Raw genomic sequence first — 19,704 nt, 5'->3', positions numbered from 1 at the left:
AGATGAACAACCACAGATGGAACGTTATGACATACCTTCTTTTTTTTGCTCTAATGATTGTGATTATAATTATAGTATGCCTGTGACTACATTATGTATTGTACAGTTTTTAAATTAAAGTATATTTGTAGAATGTACCATCTATTGCAGTGTTCTGTTTGCTTCTTTTCTATTTGTCATCTAGTTCAGGTGTTTCATTTTCTGGTCAACATAGTTTTTTTTTTTTGTGATTTTGGCTTTGGTTTTAGGAAATAACGGATGAGTCTACCCACCTGGTTAATGAATAAGTAAAATAAATACACTTATATTTATATAGGTGTTATATGTAGCATTTCGAACACCTTTTCATAAATATTTTACATGCATACCTCTGGCCTACCTTACTCATATTTTGAAACTTTCATTGTTTGTTTTTCTTATCCATTGTACCCATAATATTGTTTTCCTCTGTAATATTGTTAATTTGTCTCTATTCGTATGTATTTGTATGTCTGTTTGGAGCTTTTCCCCTCGGGTCTCCACTGAAAAAGGGTAATTCTTACCCAGATGGACCAGCCCGGTTAACAAATGCAAATAAATAAATAAAATAAATAAATCATTAGAAGCCATATCTTCTTCTGAGAATGCAAGAATCATGTTGCATTCTTTACATAAAGAGAAAGACCAAATTCCACAGAAAAACTTTCAAAAATTACAGAGAACCAGAGAACGCTTTTCGTCTGCTTCTTCAGAATCCTGCTTATGAAGCAGACGAAAAGCGCTTTAATAAATTTTGGTGATTGAATTTAACTCCTGGCGGACTCTGAGTGGTCACTGACCGTTTTCACAGTACTATAGTTTTGCTTTGGACTTTCTCAGCTGGTTCTCTGTAATTTTTGAAAGTTTTTCTTTACATAAAGCTTAGAATTATGCTAGCATGTGCATTTCATGTAGTTACAGGTGGTGCAATTCAGCTCCTAAGTGCCAGTTTCTGTTAGGCAGTTTCCAGTATCCTAATATACTACCACAATGTATGATGGTAACACGGGCATAATATACAGGTGTAGTGGACTTTTACCTTTCAAAGGCTTCCATAATGCATGTACCTAGCGATGAATGAATTGTTACCCTTCGCAGTACCTTTTCCATTTTGTTACTCTCCACATGTAAGCACATGGGATGCACTAGCTTACTCTTTTTTGACTGTAAGCTGAACACGTTTAAAACTTATTAGTTTCCCAGTCTTGAACTCCCCAGTCACTTTTCCTGTTAGCCATCACTGCCAGCACAGTTTCCATATGCATACCAGCATTTATTCAGTGAATGTGGCCTTTTTTCACTTTTCTCCAATATTCTGTGACCAGTTAGTTACTATTTTTGAGTAAGGGAAGTTGTGGAGGTACAGGGAGGCTTAATTCCCCAAAGAAAATCTTTTTTGAGACTTGTTGGAGCTGAAACTTTAATTGGTTTATTTCATCCAGTTGAAGCACCATGCAGTTTAAATTTGATGAAGCATCATGGGGGATGCCACCACAAGCAGTATCATTTGCTAGGGAGATGGCACACTGACTAAAGAGTCCCGCTAACCTGTCTTACAGTTTAGTGTGATATGCCAGAACAATCAATAAGTGCAGTGTTTCTGGACCCCTCCTTCTGAACACAGAGAAATGACTAAACAGAGATAGCTCAGCAGAAAAGGTTTGAATCCTGCCCATGGTTTGCAGCAGTAGTCACCAATGACTTCACTATAGTACTTTAAAAACTTATCTGTCTTTGTTTTGTCAAGCAGTGTTTTGCCTGTCACAACCTTGCCTTCCTTTGCTCTGTCTCTGAAATATATATACTGAAGTAGAATATGAGTGCAAGAAAAGGGAGCTTGTGAATACTCATAATTCTGTCAAAGCATGTCCTTTTATCTTTCTTTATATTTTGTGGAGCAGTTGTCTGAAATGCACGTACTATATGTTACAGTCAATAATAATGTCACTCCTACAACATTATATTTTCATACTAACAGTAATGTCATTATTAGAGCTGCTTGGTAAACCAAAAGAACAGGGCTTACCTACTGGCAACTTTTCACCAGGTCACATAAGAGAAGATGTGAACCTTATATTGCTGTATTCCTCACTAAGTTAGCATAAGACAAAAGAGAAGAATTATTCTAAGCAGTATGGAAGAATGGCAAAGTAATTCCATTACACAAAAGTGGATAATAAACAAGTACTAATGCCTGACAGGGTGTGTGCTACTGTGTAATTAAGGCCTGCCCAGGGTTGAGTTGGGCCTCTACACCGGTGGAAGGGTGTTAATTACACATAAACACACAGCTTGGAGGGCATTATTGAGCTTAGAAAATGGGCTCTCTATAAAATTGTTGTGTTTTACTTATTTATACTGTATTATTTTTTTATGTATTTTTGATGTAAAGTAGTTCCTCTGCCTAATGTTTCAAACTTGCAGTAGTACATATTAATGATGGTGGCGGAAGTATTTTACATCCAAAATATAACACTAAAAAATGTCCAGGGATTTACTTTATTTTTTTTTGGGTCCCTTACTCCTAAAACATTTGGTCTGTTGCCACTATTAGAGATTGATGTCACTAAATAATGACATAGATTTGAGATTCAGACTTTCATTTTGTTTAGAAAATTCATTATAACATAAATACTGTTATTTAAGCAACTTTTATAAGAACAATTAAATTCTGTTCCTATTTCTGAGCCTTCTCCCCTTTATTTTATTTAAATAGATTTCTTTAGCTGAAAGGTCGAGAGGTATGCAGACCTCTTTACTACTGCTGCCAGTGGTCCATCTCTCTCTCTCTCTGTCTCACACACACACACACACACACACACACACACACACACACACACACACACACACACACACACACCTCTGCTTCAGAAAATGCAAGCTGACACAAATCCTAATGTTCAAGTAATGTTATGATTTTATAACAGGATCATTTAAAATATGTTCCTATTTTGAGCCTTTGTACCCCGTTTATTTTATACCTATCCAAATATGTTGAGCTAAGAACTCATATCAGAAGAAATCTGGACAAAGCCATAAATAATGGGGGAAGAAAGACCCAAAAATAGAGAAAACTAATATTGCTCTTACAAACTTAAGAGAGTTGATAGAATAACAGGTGTCCCATTAGCATGAATTTTCTGAAGGGTATGAAGTCTCTAACACAAATGTCTGGCTTTATTCTCTGATTTCAGTTCTGACTGATTTGGCAGAAAACCAAAACTTTTATGAGGAACACACCAAAAATATCCAAAAATATGAGGCAAAAATCTGGGCAGTCTGTGAAAATCTAGACAGTTCAGAGGTATGCCAGGAGGTCTGCAGACCTCCTAACTGCTGCTGCCCGGGATCACTACACACACACACACACACACACACACACACACACACACACACACACACACACACACACACACACACACAGTCTCTTCTGCTTTCATGCATGCATACACTGTCACACACAGACATAAACACATGAACACTTTATTATTCTAAGTTTCTTTTCTTTTTTTATTTTATATTCCCTAAACAGAAAAAGTGCTGCTTAGTGAGTGTAAAATAACGCGATCTTGCTGTTCACTCACACACATACATATACACGCACATACTTTTTCTTTTAATTTTCATTTTTTTTTTCATTTTACACTTGCTAAATAGCAGAAGCACTGCTTAGCATGCGTAAAGTAATGGTGGCCATTAGCTTGACATGCTGCCATGAAGCGGTGGACTCGTTTTTCAGCAGGTATTACTTCTGTATTAATACCCTGCTGGAGAATGTTTGTTCTCAAATCAGAATGCTGATGTATGGATTGCCCATTCTCTAAGACAAAGTACATAACTGCAGACCCATTACTATGCCAAGTCCTTTTTACTTAATATTGGAATGAGTGGTACATGTACAACTACTAGGCTATTGGATTAAACAACACTTGATTATTCGAGCACATTGTGGATTCAGACTAACTAAAACGCATAAACTAGCCTTCTTGAACCGGTTGAATATGTGCAGCATGTAAAGACATATAACTGAATACAGCAGTATTCTTTCTACAGACATGATCAGCCATCACATCATAACAACAAGGCTACAAAGGATAGGATGCTTCTGGACTATAGTGCTGTGATTTATTGTCTACCTCAGTGACCGCTCTCTAACTATAAAGTGTCCCACAGCTATACAACCAACACTGGAGTCCCCCAGGTACAAATACTTGGACCTCTGTTATTTATTCTATTTACACATGATATACACCCCCATGCATCTGTAATACAGATATTGTAATATGCAGACAATTCCATTTTTATTCTTTGCAGCTATAAATTTATAAACATTAATTTCAGACCTTCAATGGAGTGTTAATACTCTCAATATGTGGGTTAAACAGAACATCCTAATCTTGAATGAAAAGAAAGTTAAACTTATGTTATTGAATACAGAGCTAGTCCATCAAAGGATACACACGTTTCACACACACACACACACACACACACACACACACACACACACACACACACACACACACACACACACACACCATACCTCTCAACCTCTTAGTACAATAAATCTGGACAAAGCCTAAAATAATTGGGAGAGAGAGGCCCAAAAGTGGGGTCAGATTTTAAATATTGCACTTATAAATTTAGAAAGTTGTTAGAATAACAGGTTTTGTGTTAGCATGCATTTTCCAAATGATATGAAATCTGAAACTGAAATGTATGTCATTATTTAGTGACTTCAATCCTTAGTGATTTGCCGGAAAACCACAAATTTTATGATGAGCCGACTAAAATATAAGGCAAAAATCTGGATATTCTGTGAAAATCTGTATAGTTGAGAGGTATTTCACACATACACACACACACACACACACACACACACACACACACACACACACACACACACACACACACACACACACACACACACCCATTTACACTTTACCTACATCTGGCATGTCAGAGGATTGGCAGTTCCCCTACAGCATACCTATAGAATGTGGGAGAAAACTGAAGAACCCAAATCCTACATAAACACAGGAAAATGCAGACTCCACATGCTAGACAGTCCAGTTGAGAACTGTGCCAGGGGTACTCCACATGCTAGGCACTCCAGTTGAGAACTGTACCAGGGGTACTCCACATGCTAGACACTCCAGTTGAGAACTGTACTAGGGGTACTCCACATGCTAGACACTCCAGTTGAGAACTATACCAGGGGTACTCCACATGCTAGACAGTCCAGTTGAGAACTGTACCAGAGGTACTCCACATGCTGGACACTCCAGTTGAGAACTGTACCAGGGGTACTCCACATGCTGGACACTCCAGATGAGAACTGTACCAGGGGCAAAGTGCAGTGATGCAGCAGTGTTGACTTCTGTGCTGCCCTGAAGAAGTTATTTTCATTCTGTATAGATTTCTTGTGAGACCTCACCTGAGTATTATCCCTACAGCTCTACAGATCTTTTTTCTTCCAGGATATAGAACAGTCACAAAGGCATTATGGGTTAGGCAAAAGGCAACAAAAGTAGGTCATGGTCTTCACAAGAAAGCATTTAAACAATGCAGGAGCAGATCTTCATTGGATGGAAAGTGAGATATGACCAAAACATTTAAGTACCTCATTTGAATCTACTGACTCTTAAGTGGGCACCATCTTTCCCAAAAGGTAAATTAAAGAAGCAGATAACCATTCTGAAAACAATGTAGAAGAAAGGCTCAAGGTGAAATATTTGAAAGTCTTTTCACATAAATCAAGATGGTTGTAATCGTATATCTGAAGAAGGAGACACCTAAAATGCTGAAGAAAGCATGGGATAGGTATAAAGCAGGTATGGTTGGTGGAAGAAAAAAGATTTGCAGGTAAATAGACAGCTAGGGTGAGTCAAGCTATCCTTATCTGGTGTCAAAAAATCTAAAGGTTTGTGTCAGCTTTAGAGTTCAAAGCTGATGCCAAACAGTTGCTGTACCCATACTTAAATATTGTTCATTATAGTCTGTCCATCCAATGCTAGCAGGTCACATTACACTCATGTTGTAGTTATATGAGCACTTTCCCTACTTTACTTGGCGAATAGAAAATAAAGGTAGATTGGCAGGACTTTCTTTTGTATCACATACACTTCACCAAGCCACCCTACTTCCTACAGTCTTTGGAAGGAAACTAGAGTACCCGGAAACAACCCACATAAATACAAGGAGGACCTGTAGACTCTAAGGAAGGCACCCCTGCTGAAAACTAAATTGGGGGACATCTTGCTATGAGGTGACAATCCTACACAACACAGCAGCTTCACTCCAATGTAGTGTATAGTCTTGTTTAAAACATAAAATGTAAATGACAACAATGGAGCAGTACTTCTCTAGTAAAGATGGTCATAACAGTAATGATGATGTCTTTTTTTCCCTTTGTCTGCATAATGCATACATACAGCATAGGCCTTTCTATATGTGACCGGGTCAGCAGTTTAATCAAGATGCTTTCCTTGAAAAGGATATTTTTGTATGTTCTCTAAGACTAGACATAAAATGTTTCTTTCTAGAAAACAGCTAAGGGCTTTTTTGTTTAGCTCTCATTGCTTCCTTTACCTAGTTACACTATTTTTAAGAAATCAGACCAATGATTTTTCTGCTGCACCATACCAAATTCATACTTTAAAGTTAATTTCCATTATTTTAATTAATTGTTTTTGTTATTTAACAGAATTCTTGAAGTTAGCTTGTGCTGTTGTTTGGTGTTTGTTATACTGTCCTGCTAGCATTTAAAAGACAATATAACCATTTTCAAAAGATTTTTATTATGCAAGCCAATTTTTTATCTAGGAATGTCTGGCTGTATACTACACATCTTTAACTGGGTAGCCACTAGGCAATAATATAATTAGGTTCCTCTAATACAGTCCCCATTTGTGCTCTTTTTGTTTTATTTCCCCAGATGTAGTTTGGCACTTTAAGGACTGAAGAAAGTAAATCTTACTGCTGAATGATGTTAGACAATGTCTGAGACAAGATAAGGCAGTCTTTGAAACTGGAACATTACTCTTCAGAAATTAATTTATGTAAAATGAGTTGTATGGCTTGCTTCTGCCAATGTGCACATTTTTGAAGGAGGTTACTGCATTCTTAATAGTTAAATTGTCTCATATTCCAACATAGGTGGTAAAACACTGTGCATTGTTGATTGCATAGGTCAGATGATAAACAGCAGTGAATAAATTCTCCTCTGAAGAATTACTGTTCATCGTGTGTATCTGGAATTGTGACAGAGGCAGCCCGAATCTGAACATTGGAGTTGTATATTCAGATTGATCTGATTCTAGAAACATCCATATGGCAGCTGGGGATATCAAGGTATACTACATTCATGCCTCAGACTTGCCTTGTGATCCATCTAGTTTCCTTTCAGTAATTAGTCATAAAATGTGCCACACAGTATGTAGATCCCCAGAATTTCTGGATGCCTTGTGATCCCCAACTCCCCTGCTGTGTAAGGGAATTTTGAAGCTGCGCAATGCAGTGTTCCTCAGTAGTCAGATGTTGTACCCTGACAAGACAATCACACCTGGAGGAGCAACTGATCATACTGCCTTGTGACAGTGGCTTTATAGTAAGTCTACTGCTTTAAGACTTACTGCGTGCTCTGATTATATATTTTTTATTTAATTGTAAAGGTTATAAAAAGGCATTCTGAATTCTGTTGCTTGAACTTATTAAGGGTACTTAAACTGAGGTATTGATGATCATGAAGCAGTAAAAATAGGACTGGTATGTCCTGCTTGAACTGTTTCTGATATAAGATAATAAGGAGACTTTTTTCAGAAATGAGAGTGCAATCTAAAGTAAATTTCTTTCTGTTGTCAAGTAGATATATGGCTTCATTTTGCAAACTTAAGAAATAACAATAGTAGCTAGAAGGGATTAACTGAATCTGGCTTTTAGCAATTTAATTTTTTTTTTTTGCCTCAAACTCCTGATAATGCAGTGAGACTATTGCATGAATACCATAAAATGGGTGAGAAAGCTCTTAAATTATATCGCAGCAAAGAAACGCTTACTATGTATATACAGTCAAATGGGCTCATGATGATACACCATATCTTGTTTTTTTCGGGACTCAGCTACTTGCAAACTAATTTCTGAATTGAGGAATATTCCAGACTGAAAATGTGTATACATTTGTAGCAGAAAACTCAAAACTATTTTTAAAGGAGGTTCTAGCCATCTCCTGTCCCCTAAAATGGGGGCTTCACCCAAAAGTCAAGATCTTTGCTGACTCTGAAAGTCAAGCTTAAATTGAAATTTCACTTTACAAAATGACTCACCTGTCCTTTTATTCTGAATTATCTGACCTCACAATCAATGTTGAAAACATAATACATTATGTGCAATGAAGTAGGACTCCAACAAAACTTGTCATTATCAGTCCAGTACTTGACTAAAAAATGCTTGACACTTTTAGTCTCAGTGAAATGAGACATGATGACAAAATGTATTACTAACAAAGTTAACTCAAAAAGATTTGAAAGTAAGGAAGGAAGCTCCATTCCCTAGTTTTCACTGCTTGCTGAAAAATCATAAAGTATATGTGGGAGAAATTACTACAGAAATTTACTGTTATGGGGCTGTGTTAGTAGAACTTGATTTTTGTCAGTTTCAAGTGAATATAAATATCCCATACTTGAGTATACCATGCAAGAGAGATTGTGTGAGTGAAAGTGTCTGCAGGTCTATGTGCATTTGTATGTGTGTGTGTGTGTGTGTGTGTGTGTGTGTGTGTAGGTGTAGGTGTATGTGCAGTGTGCAGTGTGCACGTGTGTGTGTGTGTGTGTGTAGGTGTATATGCAGTGTGCACGTGTGTGTGTGTGTGTGTGTGTGTGTGTGTGTGTGTGTGTGTGTGTTACTTCCAGAGGAGTAATTGAATGTCCATTTCACAACATTTAGAAGTATTTTAAGGGGACATAAGAAGTTGCAATGGCATCTAAATGATTTTTTTTTCCTGTGGGGATTGTATTCTCCTGGAGAAATACAAAATGATTCAAAAAAAAAAAAAAAGCATAAGTCATTGCCATCCAGTCACCTAAGAGTGAGTGTGAGTCATTCGAGTAACTCCAGGGCCAGTGTTAGCCTCCGCTAACACATTTATCTGAACACGACCTATTTCCAAACTGTGATGTCAGGTGCAATTTATGATCTAATAGCAGATAGAGAAGTTCCACTAAGTGTTTAAAAAGAACAACTGAATTCTCATCTGGTGCTGATGTTAAGAACATGTCAGCAGAATGTTTTCTGTCAAGTACATTTTCATTGTTTTTCAACAGTTTAAATGTGTTCATTTCTCTAAAATGGAGACAGTAAACTGAATAGATCTTTTTAAACTTTTCAGAAAGATTTTTGCGTTCATATAAATGCAGTTATTAAGCTAGTATACAATTTTGTAATTGATGCTCATTTAGAGGATTCACACGGTCCTGTACTGAGTTTGGCCATACATGAGTCTGGTACAGAGAAAGTGTAAATATTGAAGCAGATTTTTTTTTTCACTGAATTGAAACCATGTTTTATCTTTCTGTCTCATTTTGTAAACTGCACAGTTCAGATGTTTCAGGTATGTCATAAATGATTGTCAGTTTGTGTTTGAAAGGTAAATGTTTATTTTCTTCAGTTTAGGTTATCTAGAGAGGAATCAGCATGGGGCTTTGCAGTATTTAAAATCAGTCAGATAAAATAAAGCCCTTAGTAGAATTAACATGGTTATTTTTTCAATGGTATGTGTTATGACTATATAAATTGTCAGTGTTATAAGCAGTTGTATGGGGATACTAGAAATATCTAACAACAGGAATTAGATATGTTGATGCAGGAAAGGGTTGAGGAAGACATTATTTGTAGTAGTGGATGTTACAGTACTTTTACTTTACTATTTACCAAAATCCTACTCATTCTCATGGGAGACCTTGTAATTTCTCAGGCCTGGAGTTATATTGAGAATGTGGCAGACCTTGTGACTTTAATTTGCTGCCCTTTATCAGAAAGCTGGATAAGTGTTTGAGAGGTTCGTTTCAGCTTTTAGATAAGTAAGTGTAATGGATCTGCTGTGGTAGCAGTGGTATTTTTGCTACTATAGATCTAGAAAGCTCATATATATTCATAGAACATGATTTGGGATCAGAGGCAATAATCTTTTCTCAGCATTAGTTGACTGTAGTACCCTCTCTTTAATTTCTCCAAGTCTTTTGGGTTTCTAATACCATGATGGGAATGGACCCCATTCCTAAGTCAGAATACAATTAAAGTTCATGAAATTGGTATGGCTTCACTCTTTGATGTCAGCCAAAAGTGTTCTTCGCAGCACCCGCAATGTGCCCAGTAATGACTCCTGCAATTCGTATGGGCTTACATGGATTGGTAACAAATCTAAATACAATTGTAAATTCTTTTTTATAAGACTACTATTGAAACTGTCTGGTTATCTTTCTTTCACATGGCTCTCGTTTCTGCCTGCAGATCCTGCTATTTTATGACTATGTGTTTCTCAGTACGCAAGACAGTGTAGTCACTGGGTGTGGCGATTTCAATGATCAATGCTACTTTTGTCTTCTTTTCTTGGACCATTATATCCGGTTTTCTAGCATCTATCTTTTGAACTGTTGGCAATGGGTGATCCTATATGATATAAACTTTATAATTTTCTATGATACTTTCTGGCTCATGTTTCCAGTATTTTTCAGCCACTTCAGTACCATAATATTTGCATAATCTTCAGTGTAACAGTCTCACCACATTATTATGCCTTTCAGTGTACAGTCCTTTTGCCATTAATGTGTCGCAACCAGCAACAAGGTGTGTGATGGGCTGCCCATGTGTGGGCATGTCCATCTTTAATAATAAGTCATGTTGGTGATCTGTGCTGCTTCATCAGCTTACTTTTTTCACAATCCCTATGTTTGTCGTTTTTTAGAAAATTGTAATGTCTTTGCAAATGTAACTTTTTACTCACTGCGAACACTGTAATGGAACTTCTATTATATCTTTCCTTTCCAATCTCATTAAAAAAAAAATGGTCTGCTTTTCTGTAATAATGACGTGCAGACGCAGCTGCTCTTTGAAATGTCACACAAACTTGACTGTGAAGTACCATAGCTAAACTAAAAAAAAGCATTAGTTGTATTTGCCACACTTTCTGTGATTTTCATTGCCCACTGAACTTGGTGGTCTCTAATGGTTCTTTCAAAACAATATGAATAAAATAGAAGTGCCTGAGTAAATTCAGTTTTGAAGCAACACCTAAACTAAATTCTGTCTTTGTAATTATCTAAATGTTCAGCTTAAATTTTGCCTGAATGCTACCATCTCTTTAACTATGATTTAGCAGCAGCCATTTTGTCAAGATTAACTTAAAGCACAGATAACTACTTAATAAAGAGACATGAGGAAGGCTTTGGCAAACCTCATGAATGTTCATTACGTACATGTCAACATCATTATTGCATAGTGCAAAGTGATGGTTGAGGCGGGGTCTGCATCCCAGGGGTAATACGTAGAGAATTATAATTGCCAATCATATAAATGGTTTATTATTTATGCGAGACATGGATACCAAGAAATTCAGTTTGAGAGGAAACTAATCATTTATAAAATGTATGCATGCAATAGGGCTCCATTTCACAGGCCATGCCGTTTTTTTTTCCAAGAATTTAGTTTTGGATATAGAGAGAAGACACAGTAGTTTAGTAGTTGGCACTGCTGGCACAAATCACTTTGTCCTCCTTATTTGGTTCCTGGATGAGGTTACTTCTGGTCAGAGTCTACTTGTCTTCCCTGTACTTATGCAGATTTCTGCATGTTTTTTTCAGTTATCTCCCACATCTAAAATACATGCTGTACATAAAAATCAGGGCTCCCATTGCATGTTCAAACACTGTAACTGTGACTCTGAAATAGCTATGTCTCACATTATCTTCTCTTCTCTGAGGTAGTGGTGGTGTAGAGGTACAGAAGGTTCACTCCATGCAAAAACTTTAAATGTGCAACAGTGACATTCATAATTCACTGTTACTTGACTTTAATTTCAATTGACCTTTTCTAGTTTGCATCACTGAGTCTTGAACTTCTGACAGGGCACTATTAATCTGTGATCCTCTGAATGTCCATAGATATGCATGCAGTGTTTGAATGTGTGTGTGTGTGTGTGTGTGTGTGTGTGTGTGTGTGTGTGTGTGTGTGTGTGTGTGTGTGTGTGTGTGTGTGTCTGTGTGTGTGTGTGTGTGTGTGTGTGCGTGTGTGTGCGTGTGTGTGTGTGTCTGTATGTGTGTGTTTGTGTGTGTGTGTCTGTGTGCGCGTGTGTGTGTGAGTGTGTGTGTGTCTGTATGTGTGTGTTTGTCTGTGTGTGTGTGTCTGTGTGTGTGTGTCTGTCTGTGTGCATGTGTGTGTCTGTGTGTCTGTATGTGTGTGTGTCTGTGTGTGTGTATGTGTGTCTGTGTGTGTGTGTGTGTGTCTGTGTGTGTGTGTGTCTGTGTGTGTGTGTGTCTGTGTGCATGTGTGTGTGTGTGTGTGTGTGTGTGTCTGTGTGCATGTGTGTGTGTGTCTGCGTCTGTATGTGTGTGTCTGTATGTGTGTGTGTGTCTGTGTGTGTGTGTCTGTGTGTGTGTGTCTGTGTGTGTGTGCGTGTGTGTGTGTGTGTGTGTGTGTGTGTGTGTGTCTGTGTGCGTGTGTGTGTTTGTGTCTGTGTGCGTGTGTGTGCGTGTGTCTGTGTGTGTGTGTGTGTGTCTGTGTGTGTGTGTGTGTGTGTGTGTGTGTGTGTGTGTGCGTGTGTGTGCGTGTGTATGCGTGTGTAGGTATGCTGTGTCCACAAGTTTATACTGAAATGTACTAGGATTACTTGTTTGTCTTATGCTTATTGACTGCTAGGATAGGCTACTGCTCCTCATTACCTGAATAGGATAAGCAGGTATTGGAAAGTTTACGATTTGGGAAGAGGAGAGGAAAGAATATCACCCTAAATGTCCAGAAAGGAATTGGCTGGCAATTAATGTTATTTATCTTATTGTTTTATTCTTTTTATATTATTTTATCTTATTTATTTATTTATTTTGCAACTAGCTGTTTTCTCCCACATTTAATTAGCCCTTTACATTATGACATTTTTTTCATGGCTTTGGGAAAGGTTTGAAAATATTGTCAGGTAGATTTTTAGTTTATTGATACATATGTAACACAGTAATGAACAGTTAGTTTTTTATGACCGAGTTGAGGTTGGCAAGGAAGGAGAATTTTAAATTCATGGGACACATTATGAGTGAGAGTAAAACATGTGTATTTCACTACTGACTGTACCCCTTACATACAGAAGATAATGCTAGTTTCACATTAGGCACTTGCCCATGCTTCTGTCATAACCTAATCTGACACATTTTGTGAAATAGCCCTAAAGTATTTTATAAAAATATAAAATTTCTTTAGTGCTACTTCCCTAATAAAAGAAAAAGACATTTTGTCATGGAGAATGTTCCAAATGCAGTCACGTTCTGCAAATGGATCACTTTTCTTCTTACTCATTTGTTGTTTGGGTTAGCCAACTGGGCACAAGTCTCCCTCTTCAGGGGAGACTTGGGAGCAATGTATGGTTAGGTCATTTGTTCAGGGTCACGTGGTAGGCAAATGGAGGTGGAATGAATCGAACCCTGTACACTTGACTACAAGAAGTAATTCATTAACAGCTCAGATAGTTCAGCTCAGTTAATTTTTTGCACAACTGCCAGTGTTCATTACCATGCACTCATGCATGTATGCATGCATTAAAATTAGGACTATGGAAATTGAACTGTTACTAGCCAAAGGAAATGTAATTTGTACTGGTGGTTTAACTGTAATTAAGGTGTTTTGATATGGGAGCAGATAAGGGACATCTGCAATGCACAGAAGTAAAACATGTCAGAGAGTTGGCCCATCAACATGGCTTTAATAACCTCCGTTGTATTGTTATATACCACCCAATTACTTAACTGAAAGCTAAAATAATTTGTCTGTATATGGAAACTTGGTACATCTTAAAGTACAGTATTATGATTTGGAATTAACAGTGAAATTCTATTGGAGTGTTCTTAAACAATGAAGGTGTCACTGGAAAATGAACAAGTAATGTAAGCTATGATCTGTTCTTAATAAACTGCATTGTGGTGATGAATTTGTAGTAAGTTTGTGGGTGCTGTTCATTAACATGGCATGCAGTTGTGCTGAAATGATGTGTTGTCCTGCTTGTGGACCAGAAGTTGGCATGATTTATAAAGCTGACAACTCAAATAGCCAAGCACCTGTAAGTGGTCTTACTTAATTGTGAAGCTTGTGGAGCACCTTTTCATAGCAAATGGACTGCATTACACCTATATTCTGCCAATTTCTACAGTTTCTTGATAAACTGCAAAGCCTAATTTATCCACATCTTATTTTAATTTTTTTTTGTCTTTTCAGTATAACAACTGATTATAAACTGTTCCATGCATTCTTGAATTTGTTCACAGGTTCTGCATCCACCACCTCTTCAAAAGGGAAGTTCTAATCAGCCACCACCTTTTTCAGGAACAGTATTTCACTGTGTTATAGTGTCAGTGTCCAACATGTAGCACACTTGCCTTTGGTGCAGAAGATTCTGGATTCTTTTCCCATGCCAGGTAGATGGTTTCTGTCACTGCAGTACATCATAAGAGTGGTGCTGCATTCTTGAGTGTAGCATCCTTCAGATAAGTTGATAAACTGAGGTCCCATCCGCTTGAGTTGGTGATTGCTCAGGTATATGTAAAAGATCCTATGGCATCTATCAAAAAAGTAGGGGCCCTTTATTTTTGTGCCAAAATAACTCGTATTTACAAAACATATTTGCACATATTTACAATGTACAAATATGTATATAAACTTTCATCTGCTTTAGACCCAAACACCTTTTTCCATAACCATCATCTGAGTGTACTTAATATTGTTGCTAAAATCCATTTACCATTAAACATAATTTCATTTATTCTTTCATTCCATATAACTCAAATAACATAAAATAATGTTTTATTTATTACTTCTATTCTTATGCTGTCCATATTTAATCATAACCAGGTTTATTTTATCCACTTCTTTTGTATCTTAAAAAACTTCTTTATATAGTTTCCCCTTAACCTTTGTACTCTTTTACATTTCAAAAACACATGTTCTATAATTTCTTCTTCTTGACAATGTAAACATATTCGATCATTTTTCTTCTTATGTGGCATTATTTCCTTCTACTTGCAATTTACCTATTATCAGTCTCCACAAAAATCTTGACATTCTGCTTTCTGATTACACCATTTGCTTAATATTTTTATAGCTTTAATTTTTTTCATCTACCAGATTTTCCCATGATTTTACATAGTAAATGTTTTCTCATTACTTTCTTATACCATACTTTTCTTTTTCTATATCATCAATTTTTATTTTCCATAAAAATATTTTTTTCTTCTTAATACATTATTTCTTCATTTATACACTTTTTCTCATTTACTGCTTTTTACTATACCCCAAAATGTATCATACTTGTATTATACAATTTTATTACTAATTTCTTATCCTTTTCATTTATTAAACCTTTGTATAAATTTAATGAAGCAGCATATATCACTGGGTTAATTAACTGTAAACCTCCTTCTTCTTTATTTACATACAAAAAACTCATATTTTTACTGGGTTTTTATCTAAAACTCCATAGAAATTGAACATATTATCTGCAATAATTCCTTTTCAAATACTTTTGTCAGTGTAAATACACTTGCTAAGTATGCTATTATTCCCCATTAATACTAAATTTATCAAATAAGTATTTTTCTGAATGATAACTTATAGTTTTCCAGAAAAGACAGTTTATTTGTTCTATTGTTTTTTCCCATTGAATTCTACTTACACCTTTATTCCCAAATGTTATACCTAACACAGAAATTTCATTCACTGTAAAATATTTACTCTCGATCTTTACTATATCAACTAAACCTTTACTTTTCTCTTTATTTAAAGCCATCCCTGTCACCTCTAGACACTAATTTGTGCAAATGATTACTTCTGTTATCCAAATTTTGTTTTTGCAATTATTGTAATGTCATCTGCATATGTTAACAGAACTGGAATTCTTAACCCTTCGGGTGTTGTATATCTTGCATTCTTCATTTTGTAATTTATTTCACATACTGTCACATTCATAACTAATGGAAAAAGTGTACAACTCATTCGACATGCCTGTTTTACACCACTCTTCATATGTACCTGTTGGTACATATGAAGAGTGGCCATCTACAAATTGTTTCAATTAATTATTACTATATGCTGACATACATAATTTCCTAACTTTCTTACTTATATTCTTTCATTATTACCCATACGATTTCATGTCCAGTTGAGACAAATGCTTAAGTTCTCTTATCATGATTTCCGCTTATTTTGTGTTCATAATATAATCCACAATTTCTCTATCATTAATAATTCTTGATAATCCTTCCCCTTTATGCTATATATGTTATCTTCCATAATATTTTCTATTTTAGTTTCAAATCTGTTTTATATTATTTTCATAAAGATCTCATAATAGTTATTAGTCAATACTATTGGTATCCATTTTTTAATTGCCTTCTATATTCCTTTTCCGTATGAATTTAAGTATTACACTATATAATTCTTTATACATAAAACCTTTATTTAACCATTCATTCAAAATCTTTAAAAATGTTTTTTGCCAATCCCTTACATTTTTATACATTTCATGCCCAATTCCATCTTGGCCTGCAGCCAAATCTATATTTACTTGTCCTAATACTTTATCTATCTCATTTAAATAAATCTCCTTTTCCAACTATTTGTTTTCTTTTTCTGTTAACTTTTTACTTTCCATGTTTTTCACTACCTTCTTTTTTTCTTTAAATATTTATTGTACATATTGTACTACACTATTCATAATCTTTTCCTGAGTTCTTTCTGTTTCTCTTTTTACATTTTATTTCTTTCTTTACCATATTTCTTACTAATCTGTGTAAGCAACTCAGTACTCTTTCTCTTTTTCCTTGTAAAAAATATATTTGCTTATATAACAATTCTTATATTTTTCTTGATTTCTTTCATATAATTCTTTTTCTTTGTCAAAGTTCTTTCTATCATTATGTTCTAAATCTTCCAGTGCATCATTATATGCTCTTTTGTATTTTTCTTTCTCTACTTTGCTCACATCATATTGACACTGTAAAATAATTTTTTATTTTTATTTAACATTTGTTAACTGGGAAAATCTGACTTGGAACGGAGCCAATTTTCAGTGGAGGCCCAGGGAGAAATGCTCCAGATCCATGTCATTCAAATCTGGGAGGAAACCGGAGCACCCAGAGGAAACCCACATGAAAGCAGGGAGGTTCATAGGTTCATAGATTTATACTAGGCTATCTGCCCTAAGGCATTTATAAGCCTAGCCCAAATTATTGTGGCTTACGCCACCCCTTATATGAAAAAAATACTGTGCCCATTAGTTTGTTGTGCCTCTGTCCAGCAGTGACACAGAGATGATTCCTGGGGTAAACCTACGATCTCCCATCCACAGGTCTAGATTTCTCTTGAACAGAGTCAGCGAGGTGCTCTGCCTCACATGGACCGGGATTTTATTCCACAGCATAGGGAGTCTCTGAGTGATAAATCTATCCCTCCAGCACGTCCTATTTATATCCGTGCTAAGGTTTAAGTCGCTTGCTCTAGTGGTTTTGGTGGATTTGGATTTTTTGAGGTGGAGCATGTCCATTAATTCCGGGTTGGACATGGCCTTGTATGTCAGGCACATATCACCTCTGAGCAGACGGTATGCGACTGAATAGAGCTGGAGTTTCTTCAATCTGGCAGCATATGACAGATTTTGGAGTCCCTTTATCCTTTTGGTGAGGAACTTTTGGGGTCTCTCCAATTGCTGCAGATGTCGGGTGAGATACATCCCGAATGGGGCATTGTACTCGATCATTGGTCTGATAAGTGAAGAGTACAGGGGAACAATGACCTCACTAGATCTGGATGTGAATCCCTTCATGATCAGGTGGGCAATGTAGAAGGTCTTTCTAACCACTTTAGCAATGTGAGTGTCAAAGAAAGGCCACTGTCAACCTGGGTCCCCAGGTCCCTGATAACCTCTTCTGTGCTTAGTGGATTGCCTCCTATATGGTAGCTTGGGGTTACCTTGTTTTTCCCGAAGGGTATGACTATACATTTTTTGGCGTTTAACTTCAGGCCATGGCTCTGGCACCAGCTATCTGTTTCCGTGAGTCCCTTCTGAAGGATATCCGTGTCCGATGCACTTTCCACTATGGCGCCCAGTTTGCAGTCGTCTGCAAACTTTGTCAGCCAAAGTCCTCCCATGTTGGCCTGTACTTCTGAGAAGTAGATGCCAAACAATAGGGGCCAAGGACCGAGCCCTGTGGGACACCACTTGTGACCGGCTTGGAGTCTGACACAGCGCCAGCAACTCTAACCCTGTGGGTTCTGTCCTTAAGCCAGTTTGCAACCCATCTTGTGACATATGGGTTTACATTTAAGCTGGTAAGTTTTTCTACAATACCCGAGTGGGGTATTGTGTCGAAAGCCTTTGCAAGGTCAAGGTAGGCTGTATGGACTGCCTTTCCCTCATCAATGGCCTTGGTGACTGTTTCGAAGAAGTCGACCAAGTTCAAAAGGCATGATCTTCCCTTGACAAAGCCAAACTGGGTCGGGTCCAATGTCTGCAAGTCCCCTATATCTTTGTTTATGAGCTCCATTATGATCCTCTCCATAGCTTTGCAGACTAGACTTGTTAAGCTTATGGGGCGGTAATTACCAGGGTCCGTGAGGCGCCGCCTTTGTGGAGTGGGACCACAGTTGCCGTGACGCCACTCCTTGGGCACGTATCCTGTGGTAAGGCTGAGATTAAACAGCTGCCTTATGTGCGGGTTTAATTCCTCATTTAGCTCGTGTAGCACACAGCCGGGGACACCATCCGGTCCCATTGATGCTGTGTTTTTAGCTTTAGAGAGAGCAGCTTTCACCTGCGCATTTGAGATGTCCGAGAGGCTACACTCGGCTGGGATAGTTATCTCTCCTTTAGGGAGAGGGGTGAAGTTTGCACTGAACCTGTCTGCCAGTATGTTGGCAATGTCTGTGGGTTCAGTGATTTTTGTATCATTTTGGACTAATTCTGAGCATATCTGGGAGTTTCCACCCAGGTTCCTAACATAGCTGAAAAAGGCCTTATGATTGTCCTTTGAATCCATGGCAATTTTTCTCTCAAAATTGGCCTTAGTTGATTTTATGAGTGCTCGTATTTTTTACTAATAATGATCAGGGGTGACTTCCCTTTTATGGATTTTGTTCTATCATGTAATAGCTTTCTCCTCTTATTGTAAAGTTTGTTAATGGCTGGGGTCCACCAGACTGGACGTTTGCCCTTTGTGGAAAGAGTCTTGGTTTTATTTGGGATTGCCTGATCCATGCAGTCCTGGAGGTGTTCATAGAAGGCATTTGTAAGGGCTTCCAGAGCTTGGGTTGTGGTTTCCTCTGGCTCAGGGGCCTTGAAGGATACCACACCAGTCTTGAGTAGTGTGAAGTTTGCTTTAGAGAAGTTCTTCACTATGGTCTTTTTTGCTTGGGGTGGGGCGGGATGTGGATTTCCAGTGAGAT

General features: G+C 37.2%; 1 protein-coding gene across 1 annotated transcript in view; it reads left to right on the top strand.

Moving 5' to 3' along the window:
- Positions 1-19,704, top strand: part of FNDC3B (fibronectin type III domain containing 3B) — a 2,611,550-nt gene that overhangs the window by 2,418,210 nt on the left and 173,636 nt on the right. The window lies entirely within an intron of this gene.

This window comes from Protopterus annectens, chromosome 4.part1, assembly GCF_019279795.1.
Source record: "Protopterus annectens isolate FY-2018-M chromosome 4.part1, PAN1.0, whole genome shotgun sequence".
NCBI classification, from domain to species: Eukaryota; Metazoa; Chordata; order Ceratodontiformes; family Protopteridae; genus Protopterus; species Protopterus annectens.
This window is presented reverse-complemented; position numbering and strand designations above follow the sequence as displayed.